This window comes from Octopus bimaculoides, chromosome 6 (assembly GCF_046866305.1).
Source record: "Octopus bimaculoides isolate indiv1 chromosome 6, ASM4686630v1, whole genome shotgun sequence".
In the NCBI taxonomy this organism is placed as follows: Eukaryota; Metazoa; Mollusca; class Cephalopoda; order Octopoda; family Octopodidae; genus Octopus; species Octopus bimaculoides.
The window spans coordinates 26175718-26188967 of record NC_142933.1 but is presented as its reverse complement, the minus strand read 5'-3'; the positions used below and the strand labels follow the sequence as shown (position 1 = coordinate 26188967).

At 38.6% G+C, this 13250-nt stretch overlaps 1 protein-coding gene across 4 annotated transcripts in view; it reads right to left on the bottom strand.

Moving 5' to 3' along the window:
- The window catches only part of LOC106873676 (tubulin polyglutamylase TTLL5), a 147637-nt gene that overhangs the window by 83637 nt on the left and 50750 nt on the right, over positions 1-13250 (bottom strand). Inside the window, exon 1 of one of the 4 annotated variants that reach the window (XM_052968974.2) lies at positions 11218-11355. The exons of the other annotated variants lie outside the window; for them this stretch is intronic. The gene's annotated coding sequence lies outside the window, so the exon portion shown is untranslated. Of the gene's footprint in view, positions 1-11217; positions 11356-13250 lie in introns of those variants that run through there. 4 annotated transcript variants of the gene reach the window in all.

The window sequence follows — 13250 nt, the reverse complement described above, 5'->3', positions numbered from 1 at the left end:
ATGACAATGAATACATGTACATGAATGTACAGATACATGTATACATGAATGAATATGTACACACACACACACACACACGTTTTCATCATTTTATGCTCATTTTTCCATGCTAGCATGAGCTGGACAGGTCACCACACTTCAAATCACTTTCTTAGATTTACTGCTCACCTCAATGAGCAATAACTGTTGAGCTTAAGATCATATGGTTGCAGGTTCAATTACCAGACTAGACAGCGTAGTGTGTCTTTGAACAAGGAATTTCATTTCAAGATGCTCCAGTTTGCTCAACTGCAAAAGAGTTCCAGCCAAGTGCTGATGCAGGTCTCTTTGTCACATCCACAATATTCCACTGGGTCAAAGGCAGGACGGTGTCCATGCTGGAGCACCGCCTTTAGTCGAGCAAATCGACCCCAGGACTTATTCTTTGGAAGCCTAGTACTTATTCTATCGGTAACTTTTGCCGAACCGCTAAGTTACGGGGACATAAACACACCCGCATCGGTTGCCAAGTGATGTTGGGGGGACAAACACAGACACAAACATATACACACACATACATATATATATATATATATATATATACATATATATATATATATATATATATATATACGATGGGCTTCTTTCAGTTTGCGTGTACCAAATTCACTCACAAGGCTTTGGTCGGCCTGAGGCTATAGTAGAAGACACTTGCCCAAGGTGCCACGCAGTGGGAATGCACCCGGGACCATGTGGTTGGTAAGCAAGCTACTTACCACACAAAAGTACATTACAAGCTACCATTTTACATTTACTCGCAAGTGATAACTAAGCCTTTGGTGGTGGTTGGGAGAGCAATGATGATGATGATGATGATGATGATGACATCAATGGTGATTATTTGCTACAAGAATGTTAGATGAAAGGACTGGTAGCTAACTTTGGGTACAAATACTTGATTGATACTAAGTGTATTAATCCTGTAAGGACAAATGTCAGAATTGACCCCGATGGGATTTGAACTCGCAACACACAGGGGTACAACTAAATACTGCAAAGCATTTAGTCCAGTGCTGTAATGATTCTACCATACATCTTTCTAATAGCAATTATCATCACTGATTTCTAACTAAGCCCAAAGCTGCACAGTCTTGTTGATTGTGGGTGCTGTATTATTTGAATATGATACATCAAAAAAAACTTGGCTGAATTTGAACTCAGAACATAGAGGATTATAACTACTGGAAGGTACTTTTTTCAGTCATGCACTTTTTTTTTTATTGACCTCAGAAGAATGGAAGACTAAGATAACTCCAGTAGGATTTGAAATCAGAATGTAAAGGAACATAAGTAAATATCACAAAGCACTTTGTCTGGTACCCTACCTGATAATTCTGTCATCTCTCAACACATGATCATATGCTAGAACTAGCAGCTAAATCTCACATCGAAACACATTTTAACCATTTCCCCCCCCCCCCCCCCAAAAAAAAAAATAGGACACTGGTTATTATGCTCCTGGATACAACATTTGAAGAAAAATAATTAAGAAAGACAGGATGGTCATAGCTGGAACGATTTTGAATTATAGGTTTGCTTGACCAGAGCTGACCTGGAGCTAAACAACAGCAGCATGACAAATGTTTGCTTTCAATGTCAAGAAGACAGTAACAATAAGACTTGGGGTAGTTTGTGTAGGTGTTGGAAACTACAAGAAGAAGAGCAGATGATTAATGATGCTATAACTGGACTTGCTGCTAGCAGACATTCATTGTTTCGGTAAGATAACAAATAGAACATACCATATACAGATAACACCATACCACCACCACCACTCCACAGTATCAAGAATATCATTAGCATCATCATCACTACTATCATTATTGTAGTGATACCAACCACTAAACACTAATACTGCAATCACCACCACAGAAAACGATGGTTATTATTACAAACACCACTATTCTGCACTGAACAGCATCAGCAGTGCCATCACCACTACCATCATTATCAACATAATGATAACCACAAAACACTAGGTTACAATAACCACCATAAACTACCTCTACTACTACCATCACTATCCCCAATACCACAAAATATTACAACAACCACCACGACCTACTAATACTACAACTACAAAATTCTACCACTGCCAACACTACTCCTACAATCTTCTACAAACTTCTACAACAGACATCACAACTTAATACTGCAAACTGAAATTACTAGAACCACCACAACAATCACTACAACATCAACCACACTGAAAAATTCTACAACTCAGCCAACAAAGTAACACTCGGCTTGATAGAACTAGTAGCTAAATATCCCTCAAATCCCATCCTACAGTGTTAAATGTAGAAACATGTGGTCATGTATAGAAAAAATACATTTCTAAATCTGAGAGATTTATGCAGTAGTGATACGATGAAGTAGTTGTATGCTGTCAACTTAATGTGACAGTCCCCTGAAGGGAATAATAGTTAGACCTAGGAAGCTGCACCAGGGTGGAGGTGCTTGTCTCCCCCCTTGTAAACATAAGGACACAGGAAATGTGTCAAGGCCAACAGGAAGCAGTGAAGTTTCCTAGGTCTAACCAACAGTAGTATTATTCCCTTTAGGGGACTGTCACAGTAAGTTGACAGCAAACAACTCCTTCATGGGGTCATGTAGTCTGAGGTTGATTATACTACAAAAATAAAAATAGGATGGACTTGTCAGAAAAGCCTTTGATCAATAGGTCTGCTAGATCGTAACTGACTCAGGGTTAAATAACACCCACCATAGCAACATGAAATAATTTTAAAAATAACCTCATAACTCATCATTAAACATGTTGCCATGGTAATGAGATTAAAAACTAAACAAAATGAAGTAAAACCAAAACTTGTTAAAATATATAAATAACATCCGTTAACAGAATATAAGAAAAACATGTAAAATGACAAGAAAGCAGAAAAGATGGTAAACTATTTTCATCTAAACCTTTTCACTTCATTAGATAGACATAAGTACACAGACAGACAGACACGTGTGTGTGTGTGTGTGTGTGTGTGTGTGTGTGTGTGTGTGTGTGTGTGTGTGTGTGTGTGTGTGTGTGTGTGTGTGTGTGTGTGTGTGTGTGTGTGTGTGTGTGTGTGTGTGTGTGTGTGTGTGTGTGTGTGTGTGTGTGTGTGTGTGTGTGTGTGTGTGTGTGTGTGTGTGTGTGTGTGTGTGTGTGTGTGTGTGTGTGTGTGTGTGTGTGTGTGTGTGTGTGTGTGTGTGTGTGTGTGTGTGTGTGTGTGTGTGTGTGTGTGTGTGTGTGTGTGTGTGTGTGTGTGTGTGTGTGTGTGTGTGTGTGTGTGTGTGTATATATATATATATATATATATACACCATCATCATCATCGTTTAACGTTTGCTTTCCATGCTAGCATGATATATAATTGTGTGTATCTGTATGCATGTAAAAGTTATCATCACACTTATAACTTTGTATGCTGGCATGGGTTGGCCAGGTTGTCATGAACTTTATTTCTTTTTAGGTGCATGTATGTGTGCACAGAGAGGTAGATATGGCCAGTCTAAGGGGTTACCCTGAGTTTCATGTCCATAAAGTGTTTAGCTCTACAGTGTTTCTTCAGACCAAGTTTAGTGTCTAAAGAAACACTGTAAAGCTAAGTGCTTTATGTGAAACCCAGAATAGCGCCATAGAACGGCCATACCTTTATTTATATACTCTACTGCTCTATAACTTAGAGTGTGCTCCTTTTTCAGGTTTATGATTTGACGATATGTATAAAATCGTACACACACAACGTATGCATGCATGCACACACCTACACATATTGAGCACTCAAATGGCATCATAATCTAGTAGAGTAGGAGGTATAAAAATTGTTAACCATCTAACAATTACATAGTAATCCAACCAGATTAACATAATCCGTTTAGATTTATTAGCTAATCGACAAATAATTTCTAATGCTTCTTATTCAAAGTTTAGCAAACAGTAGACAAAAGCCAGTCAGATTTTCTCTTTGCAATAGATTTGTGGATTAACAAAGATTTGTTTAAGTGTATGCATGTGTATGTACATGTGTATGTGCATACAGGTTAAGGGGAAAGTGTTCCCTGTTATTGTTAAATGTTATCCTTAATAAAAGCTTAAAAAACAAAAACAAAAAATGTATATTCCAAAATGAGGTTTTGTTTTTCCTTTTGTTGCTGGAGTTTATGTCTGCAATGTATGTATATATATATTCATATCGTGCCTGCAATGTATGTATATGTATCCATATGTAAACATGGCTTAGTGGTTAGGGTATCACACCAACGATCCTGAGATCGTAGTTTCGATTCCCATACCAGGTATTGCACTATGTTCTTGAGGAAAACACTTCATTTCACATTGCTCTGTGATCATTTCGTCATCTGACATGTGGCACGTCGTGCACCTGTACAAGTAATGTTGATTTGATGGAGGAAGTGAGCTTATGTGAACACAAACTTTTGATCGCTAAACAAATCATCTGTGCGGTTGTTCAGCAAGAGATTGCAGAACCCTCATACATCATCAGATAACAGGAGAGTTCATGATATACCCACATATGTATCCATGTAAATTATACATGCACATACTTACACATATGGTTATATATATTTGTAACACAACATAGCAATATACATATATCTGTGTATATTAGTGTGCAGTTCAATACAAATATTGAATCCTTCAGTCAATATTTTTTTATATACACACATTTAAAAACATTTAACTGTATATGTAAGAGCATGCATGTATATGCATGTGCTGTACTTTAGTATCTCAGAATACATGTATACATTTAGTCAACACTTCATGGTTTGTACTGGTTAAAAAGTTTACAGACATTCTGTAGCTATGAAAAACAACACTAGCACACTAATAATTTATGCATAACATACATAAATACAGTGAATTAAAATTCGTCTTCTAATTAGTAAAAGAAAGTAAGAATTTGCAGAAAATTTACTTGCCATACTTAAGGAAAAATCTGAACTTTGTTTCAAAGGAAGGTCTTAGCTATGGACTTGTTTCTTCCTTATTAGACCTCACCAGCATATATAAGTAAATATATACCTATTTGTATACGTTCATGCATACATGTTGTAGTGATTTTGTCATTAACATTCCATAGTTCCTCTTTCTCTCATTTGCTCCAGACAATTCTACATATACTTTAGCCAGCATGGACAACGGACATTAAGTGGTAATGATGGTCTGATGATGAAATGTCAATTGCAGCTATAAAAAAAATTGATAAAAACCTTATTGGCTATATTAATTCCAGGTATAAACTCATGCCAAAAGTAGAATGGATATAAAGTCAGCTCAACTCTTTTCATTGGCTAAAACTGGCCAATCAGCTCAGCTTAGCAAGTTCTTAGGAAACTACACACCCTACATAAGTTATAAAAGGAAGCTCATTTTTGAGAATTAGAGACACTGACTACCTTAGCTAACAGTTGGTTTTATCAAACTGTGTTACTTTACCAGTTTATATGCATTCTCTCTCATCCTTTCTATCACTGCCTTGATCAACCAGCTTAGAACTCATTAACACAGTTTAACATCCATAGAAACATTCACAAAATTATAATAGACCTAATTTTCTTTTCTTTTTGTATACGTACAACTCTAAGAGAAAAGAACATTTGGTTGTATTCTTGTTACATTATGAAAGTAACATTTCATCTTTTTCCCTGCTGTAAGCTATCAGACTACTGGCCTGATATAATCTTCATTTAACAAAAAAGAATAAATTGCTGATTCACAAAATCAACTTCTCTACTGTAAAGCTTCAATATTGTAGAGCTTAAAGAAAGAAATGAAAGAGAAAATTTGAGCTAGATTTCATGGTTATCTGCTAATGTTAGAGTATATATCTGTAAGTAAAGTGGCTGTTCAGACTGAGTTTAAAGTTCATATAGGGTACTTCAGAAGCCCTGAAGGTTGATTCAGCTTGCTAATATTATTTATTCCAAATACAAAATAAAAGGTAACCATGGTATTTGATTCAGTATTATAATTGCTTGGGCCCTCAAGCCATCTCTGATCAAGCAAACTTGTAATCAAAGGTGATCCCACTATGCCCATCACATCATTTACTGAGACATGATATATATTGTATCTAGAACTACATGTACTAAGTAGATATCTCCTGAGTTTTTTTTCATGATGATAGTGTGTGATAGGAAAGGAAATTTGAATGCTACTTCTACCAGACCAAGCAACCACAATAAGGATCCCTTGTTGGTTAAATGATTAATGATTCTGTGATGTCAATCAAGTACTAAGCATCTTTGGATTATTATCAGAAGCAGGACATTGCAACAAAGCTAGAGGTCATAATAGCCATAGAGAACACTGTATATATACACATTGTTAAAAGTAAGGGAATAGAGAGAGTTAGCAGGAATTGGAAGGATAGAGCATGAGTAGAAACTGATGAGAAGCTGTAAGAGGGGAATGAGAGCAGAAGTATGCAAAGAGAGAGAGATAGGGGTGGGGGAGAATGCGAGAAGGTTGATAGATAGTGGATGGGGGAGGGAGAAGTGGGCAGATACAAAAGGAGGGCAAGAGATAAGGAATATGAGAGAGAAAGAGATTAGTAAGAAATAGAATAGGCAGAAGTAAGAAGGCAAAATAAGCAGTGAAGAGGATGCATGTGGAGAACAGAAATGGTGGAGAGATAGTGAGTGGGAGGATGAGTGATGATCGGGGGGGGGGAGTAGAAGGAGATGAAGGGGATAATGAATATAGGGAAGACATTTCAAACAAACTGTCATCAGTTCTACAATCATCTATACTTGATAGAATAGAGGGAAGGGGATCCCCTTAACTCTTCTACTTCCTGGCCTGTTGTAATAATATATACCAAGGGTATATATTATCCCCATGAGAAAGCCTTGAAACAGCAACTGCAGTTATTGATATCTGACACAGGCACAGGTGAAAGTGGGGGAGTAGTGCAAACCCTGATATTGATACTGGTTTTACTAACTCTGGGATTTAAATGGAGGTAACTGAATACTACAGGATATTAGGTCTGAAGCTCGGTCAATTCAGACAAACTTTTAAAGTAAGTGCAAAGTCACAAACTGAGCTGTAGTTAATAATATATATATGTATTCTGAGTACTTGACTGGTTTATCAAATCTGGAAGGGTGAAATCAAAGTTGAACTTAGCAGGATTTAGACTTAGAACATCAAATAAATATTAATTTCAAATTTTGGCGCAAGGCCAGTAATTCTGAGGAAAGGAGTAAGTCAATTACATCGATGCCGCCAATGCTCAACTGGCACTTATTTTATTGATCCTGAAAGGAAGGCAGGCAAAGTTGACCTCAGTGGAATTTGAACTCAGAACATAAAGACAGACAAAATGCCACCAAGCATTTTGCTTGGAATGCTAAGGATTCTGCCAGCTTGCAGCTTTCAATGAGGGAAAGAAATATCAAGTTTATTTTAAAAAGTTTAAAAAAAAAAAAAGAAATTAATATTAGTTTCAAACATAGGCTCATGGGTATAGATTTAGCAGTGAAGGTTATAGCCTATTATATCAACCCCTGGGCTTGCCTGGTTCTTTAATTCATTAACTCCAGAGGGATAAAATGTAGAATTGACAACATTCACTTCCTTGGGGCCCTGGAAGTGAAGAAGTGTCAAAGGATTTGTAACTATAGCCCTCACAAGTCCTCCAGTACAGGTGAGAATGATGCCATAAATCAGGCATGGAGAAATTCTTTCAAGAAGCTGGCCACATGAAACAATTCCTTATTAGGTGGGTTGCACTACTGAAAAAATTCAGATTGCCTATGACTGCCATAAATGTTCTCCTTAAACTGTTGAGAATTAAAGGAAATATGTGCAATGAAGAAATTCCAGAGGGCCAAATGTTCGGTGGGTGGGGTGGGGGCAAAAAATAAAAACAGGAATAGTGGTTAGTGTGAATTCTGGGATAAAAAGTGGATGCAACATGGATGAGAGGGGGAGATAGGAGTTAGGGAGGAGTGCCTGAGCATAGGTAGTATCTGAGCTGTTAGCTCTGAGAAGGAGAGGTCATTGTAGTAATGATAGAAATGCTAGGGAAAGACGAGAATATGTCCGCAGACTAGAGAGTGGAGTGTGCTTGTGACTTCATTACCAGTCAGTGGAGTGGCCCTACTTTCGATGTGCTCTGCGATGTCTGTTTTTATAGCACCAACACCATCCCAGATGTTGGAAGAAAGACTGACAAAATTCTTTGCGCTATTTATTTAGACTAATGCGGAAGCGGTACTCCATGGCGAGTAGAGCACACGTCTGCAAAGAAGATCACACGTACACAAACACGACACACACGAACGTAGTCGTGAACTCATACACGTACACACACTGGACGCATATACACATAAGGCACTCATATAACTTGTGTACATGCACACAAACGACATGTATACAAACACGTCACACCTTTTGAAATCAGAAACTTAAGTAATGAAATATTTACATTATTCTCTGGAATATTTATATAGACTCCTCCTCGTCCCTCCTTTAACAACAATTTGAGTTCAGAATGGTAAAGGAGCGTAACTGAACAGGGAAAATAATTTTATCAGTGGCTCAACCGATTCTTTTATCCACTTTCAATAATAAAATTATGTTTTCTTTATTTGGCACAGGGGCGCCACAGGAAAAGACAAAGCATGTAAGCAATTGGCATTAAAAAAATATTTTTCATTTCCTCAAAATCATAATCTTCGTATTTTCAAAAATGGAATCATCTGCCCACAAAAAGCTTTTCGAAATAAAATTTTAAATGATAGGTTGGAGGAAAATTAAAATTGAAAAGCTGTTTGGATGACAAAATCTATCTCCATAATCGAAAACTTAAAAATTTGAAGAAATTTTCGAAAATAATAATCCTGTCTGCTATTTGGTGAGAGGGAGCAAGTCGATTACATCGATCACAGGGTTCAGTTGGTGATTATTTTGTCGACTCCGAAAGGTCGATTTTGCTTTTTATCCTTTCGGGGTCAATAAAATAAGTACCAGTTGTATATTGGAGTCAAAACAATCGGCTAGTCTGGCCCACAAAAATTTCAGGTCTTCTGCCTGTTGTTGAAAAAATATCTTTTCTACTCTAGGCACATGGCCCGAAATTTTGGGGAGTGGGGCAGTCGATTGGATCGACTCCAGTGCGCAACTGGTACTTAATTTATCGACCCCGAAAGGATGAAAGGCAAAGTCAACCTCGGTGGAATTTGAACTCAGAACCTAAAGAGAGCATTTCGCCCGGCGTGTTAACGTTTCCGCCAGCCTGTCGCCTAAAAAATATAAATAATAATAATGAAGCAAAAATGGAGGTGGGGGTGTCGATACGTTCGTGTGAACATTGTCCAATAGTGTCAATATTTTTTTTATTTTGTCATCACAAACCGGAAAAAATGTCCATTAAACTGGTCACTCAACACACAGACAGAAGTGCAAATGACTTCTTTGATACCCGTTAACAAACGAAAGTTGATGTTGCAGCTAAGCAATTTCACAATGAATGAAAATTATTTAAAATGTTCCACTCGTGAACACCCAGTCTTTTTTGCTTGTTTAAATTTACTTTTCTTTTTTTGAAGACGATAGGGTGTGATTTGAGAAAAATTTTGACTGCTATTTCCAACAGTTTGTGTAACTATGTAAAGCAGGAGTAAGGAACCCCTCGCCTGCGTGTGAAATTTCGCCCGAATTCATATTTGAAACCTCTCTCTGACGTCTCTAAAAGTCGAGGCGTTAATAAACAGGTTAAGCTAAAACAGTTATTTCCAAAGCTGCAATGTAATAAACAATTTATATGGCAAAATAAAAATACAAAAATTGTTAGCCGTAATATAGTTTTGTGACATTAATCGTAAGTCGAATGACGTACGAATAACCACACCTTCATTACAACCTGCTTGCAGACATTTGTCTTCGGTTATTGTAAATTGGTAATGAATAGTCAGTTTCCTTTACGTTTGTTGTCAGTGTTATGTCAAATTAAGTGCAATAATTGTCAAGGCTAACAACATTTACGGTTCATTTGCCTATTTTCATTAAAGATTTCAGAGTAATATTATAAATAAGCATAAAAACTTCTTCTGCAATGGTTTGTAATAATAAAAGTTTCATGAAAGAGTTCTTTGCTCGGTTTAAAATGGGAGAAATTATTTTTTCATAGAAATTAATGGACGTGATCTTCGAGTTTATAACATCACTTTTACTTTCGTGAAAAACTTGGATTTTATTCTACCAGGGCCGGTTTTTATGTTTTATTTTTGGTCAATCTTATGAGATTTCACAGGAAAGTAAAATAATGTATATTCTTTTGAAGCTAGTGTCATTTTCGAGTCACTAAAATGATGGACTCTATGAAGTATTGCTTCTTCGCAGAAATTTCTTACACAACAGCAGCAAATGAAAAACAACAGCAAATTGTAATACACGGGGGGGGGGGTTAAGGAATACATCGACAACAAATTGGCAAATGTACAAATAACAAATATAACATATGATAAATTTAATATCAACATTATTATTCGCACTGTTATTTCATATAAAAAAAATAAAATACACGTGACTTGGAAGAACCTCGGTTCGTGACAAAAGTGAAAGTAAACTAACAAGTGTGAGGGAAGTCAAACAAAAATAACGGCCCCTGATAAAAGATTTGTATTAAAAAATTGTTTCACTCTCAAGAATGAAACTGATGTTGAAAACTCAAAGATTGGCGCAAATGGAATGTGTGTGTGCGTTACTGAAGATTCGAAACCCTACTTTTGACTAAACAAAAGAAAATTTGAAAGACTCGTTTAGATAAACTGGTAATTTTAAATCTTTATGGAACCAACAAACAGTCTATACTCAAGATATATATATGAAAGAAGATACTTCTAAAATATGAGCCATTTATGAAGCATATGGGTCCATAGCAAAGAAAGCAAAAGTAGACATTCGAAGGCGAGTTTGCAGCTCAGTGAATTTTTAAGTCCATAAAAAGATTAATGATAATTGTGGAGACTGTTTCTGACCACGTATATTTAACAGACACACGGGGCTAACGAGAAGTAAACAACATCAGAATTTGTTTTATTTGATGGCGGTAAATGAGACAATAAATATGGTAAATTGATCTCTGTTAGCTCTATATATTTTTATGGGGGATAACGACAAAATTTATACTTGTAAGATTTACTTACTTTAAAATCGATGTATCTGTAGCAAATAACCTTTCTCCAATTCTAACTCTGGATGCTTTGATATTGTTTTATTTTGTAATGTTGACCAGAGATAATTACCACTCTCGACTAATATAACCATATTCAATAATATCGACCTGAGTTAGATTCCGTTATGACACTTTTTCCCAACCAATCGTCTTTAACGTCAGTTTTGGACAGGTGTTAACAGACAAAAGAAGAGTTTAATTTTCGCCCCCTAAATATCTTATGGAATATTCTAAAACATTTTAGCGAGCTTATAAAAACCTGGAGGTTAGTTTTTTAAAGAGAATGTTTATGGTCTGGACGTGGGTTCGAATCGTTACACGCTGTTGTTGTTGCGCACATTGTTTTTGTTGTGGGTTTCCCCGTGCGGGTGAGCCGGGAATCGTTGAGATGTTTTGACTGTTGAGTTTTCGTCACTGATTTGTTTGCATTTGTTTAACCCTATCTATGGGAGAGGTGGAGAAGGGAAGGGGTGGACGGCGATCCGAGGGGTGAATGCCAGTACTTTGGAGGTGCAAGAAGTGGGGGTTGAGACAGGAGGGTGAAGGGAGGGAGCCACTCTAGGGCTGGCTCCTCCAGGACGTTGTCCGCGTCCTTAAGCGGGATAGTGGTCGTCCCGATAGAGGTAATGGAGGAGTGCTTCGAAAACGTGAGGAGATTGACCACATTCTACATACGTGGAAAGAAATACGGCACATTGGAAGTAAGGTTTGGAAACGAAGAAGATGCCATAAGCCAATCCACGGAGCCGATAAGGACACCGGAATGGGTACTTCTTCCAACGTGCTGTGGCGGACGCGTTACCGGAGTGAGAGTTGGAGGGATTCCTCACCGAAATCGGGGAGGAGTGGCTGGTGGCAGCCGTGATGCGTGGTGTGGAGAATGAGGAGAGGGTTCTCGGGATGGCGGGGACCAGAAAGGTCAATTGATGGGGCAGTGACTTCGAAGTGGCCGTGCAGGTGAGTTTGGGGGACCTGTTTGGTATAACAGAGGAAGAATTACTCACGGAAGGCGCTGGGCTTCGGGTGGTAGTGGGGGTGGGCGTACCAACATGTTCCCTATGCGGTAGGGGAAGGCACATGAAAGTGGGGTGTCCTGAGAGGAGGGGAAGAGGGCAATGCGGAGGAGCTGATACCGGTGAGGGAGACAGGTGGAGTAGAGGAGTCCTTCGTGATGGTGAACGGGGGGAGGAGGAGGAACGAGTGGGCTCTCTCCCCAGAGGGGATTGAGACGGGTCAGAGGAGATGTGGGTACGAAGCTCCAACGGAATTGGTGGTGGAGGAGGGTGCGGGAGAGGAGGCAGCGGGTGGAGGGAGGAGGCGTTTATGATTTTGGTTGTGATGTTTCTGCGCACCCAGACGGATCGGGTCGGGGCCGAAGCGGGTGGACCGGGGGAGGGAGGGGAGAAGAAATACAAGTGGCGTTTGGTCGCGTATACCGGGGGTACAGAGGTGGAGAGAAGGATTGTGAAGTGTAAATCAGCAGTAGGAGTGGGACTGCCGCCCGGAAGGTTCCCGGAGGGGACTGGAGGAGTCATCGTGGATGGGGAGAGACTTGAGAGATTGAGAGAGATGTTTAGTGGTTGCATGAACCCGCTTTACGTTTGGTCTCCGAGAACAGATTAACTCGTATATCGAGGCATAACTGTAGTCTCCATTGATGGTGTGGTCCTTTTGAAGTCAGTCAATAAACTTTTGCATTCCAAAAAGCTGAGGTCATCACCTTTTCTGCAAATGAAACGACCATGGCCTTCTTTGGAGCAAGTAAAGAGGAGTGTTTCCACTGCATGGATTGTCTCTTTGTCTTTGGCACAAAGCAATGAAGCCAACACTTATCCCGGGTTAGGAAGCATTCAAGGAAACCTGCTGGATCTGCCTCAAGCAATGTAAAATTATTTTCCATGGCACGATCAGCTTGATGCGCTTTTGACCTGGTGTCAGAAAACGTGGCACCCACCGAGCAGAAATCTTCATCATGCCAAGTTCATTGTGCAGCATATTCTCAAC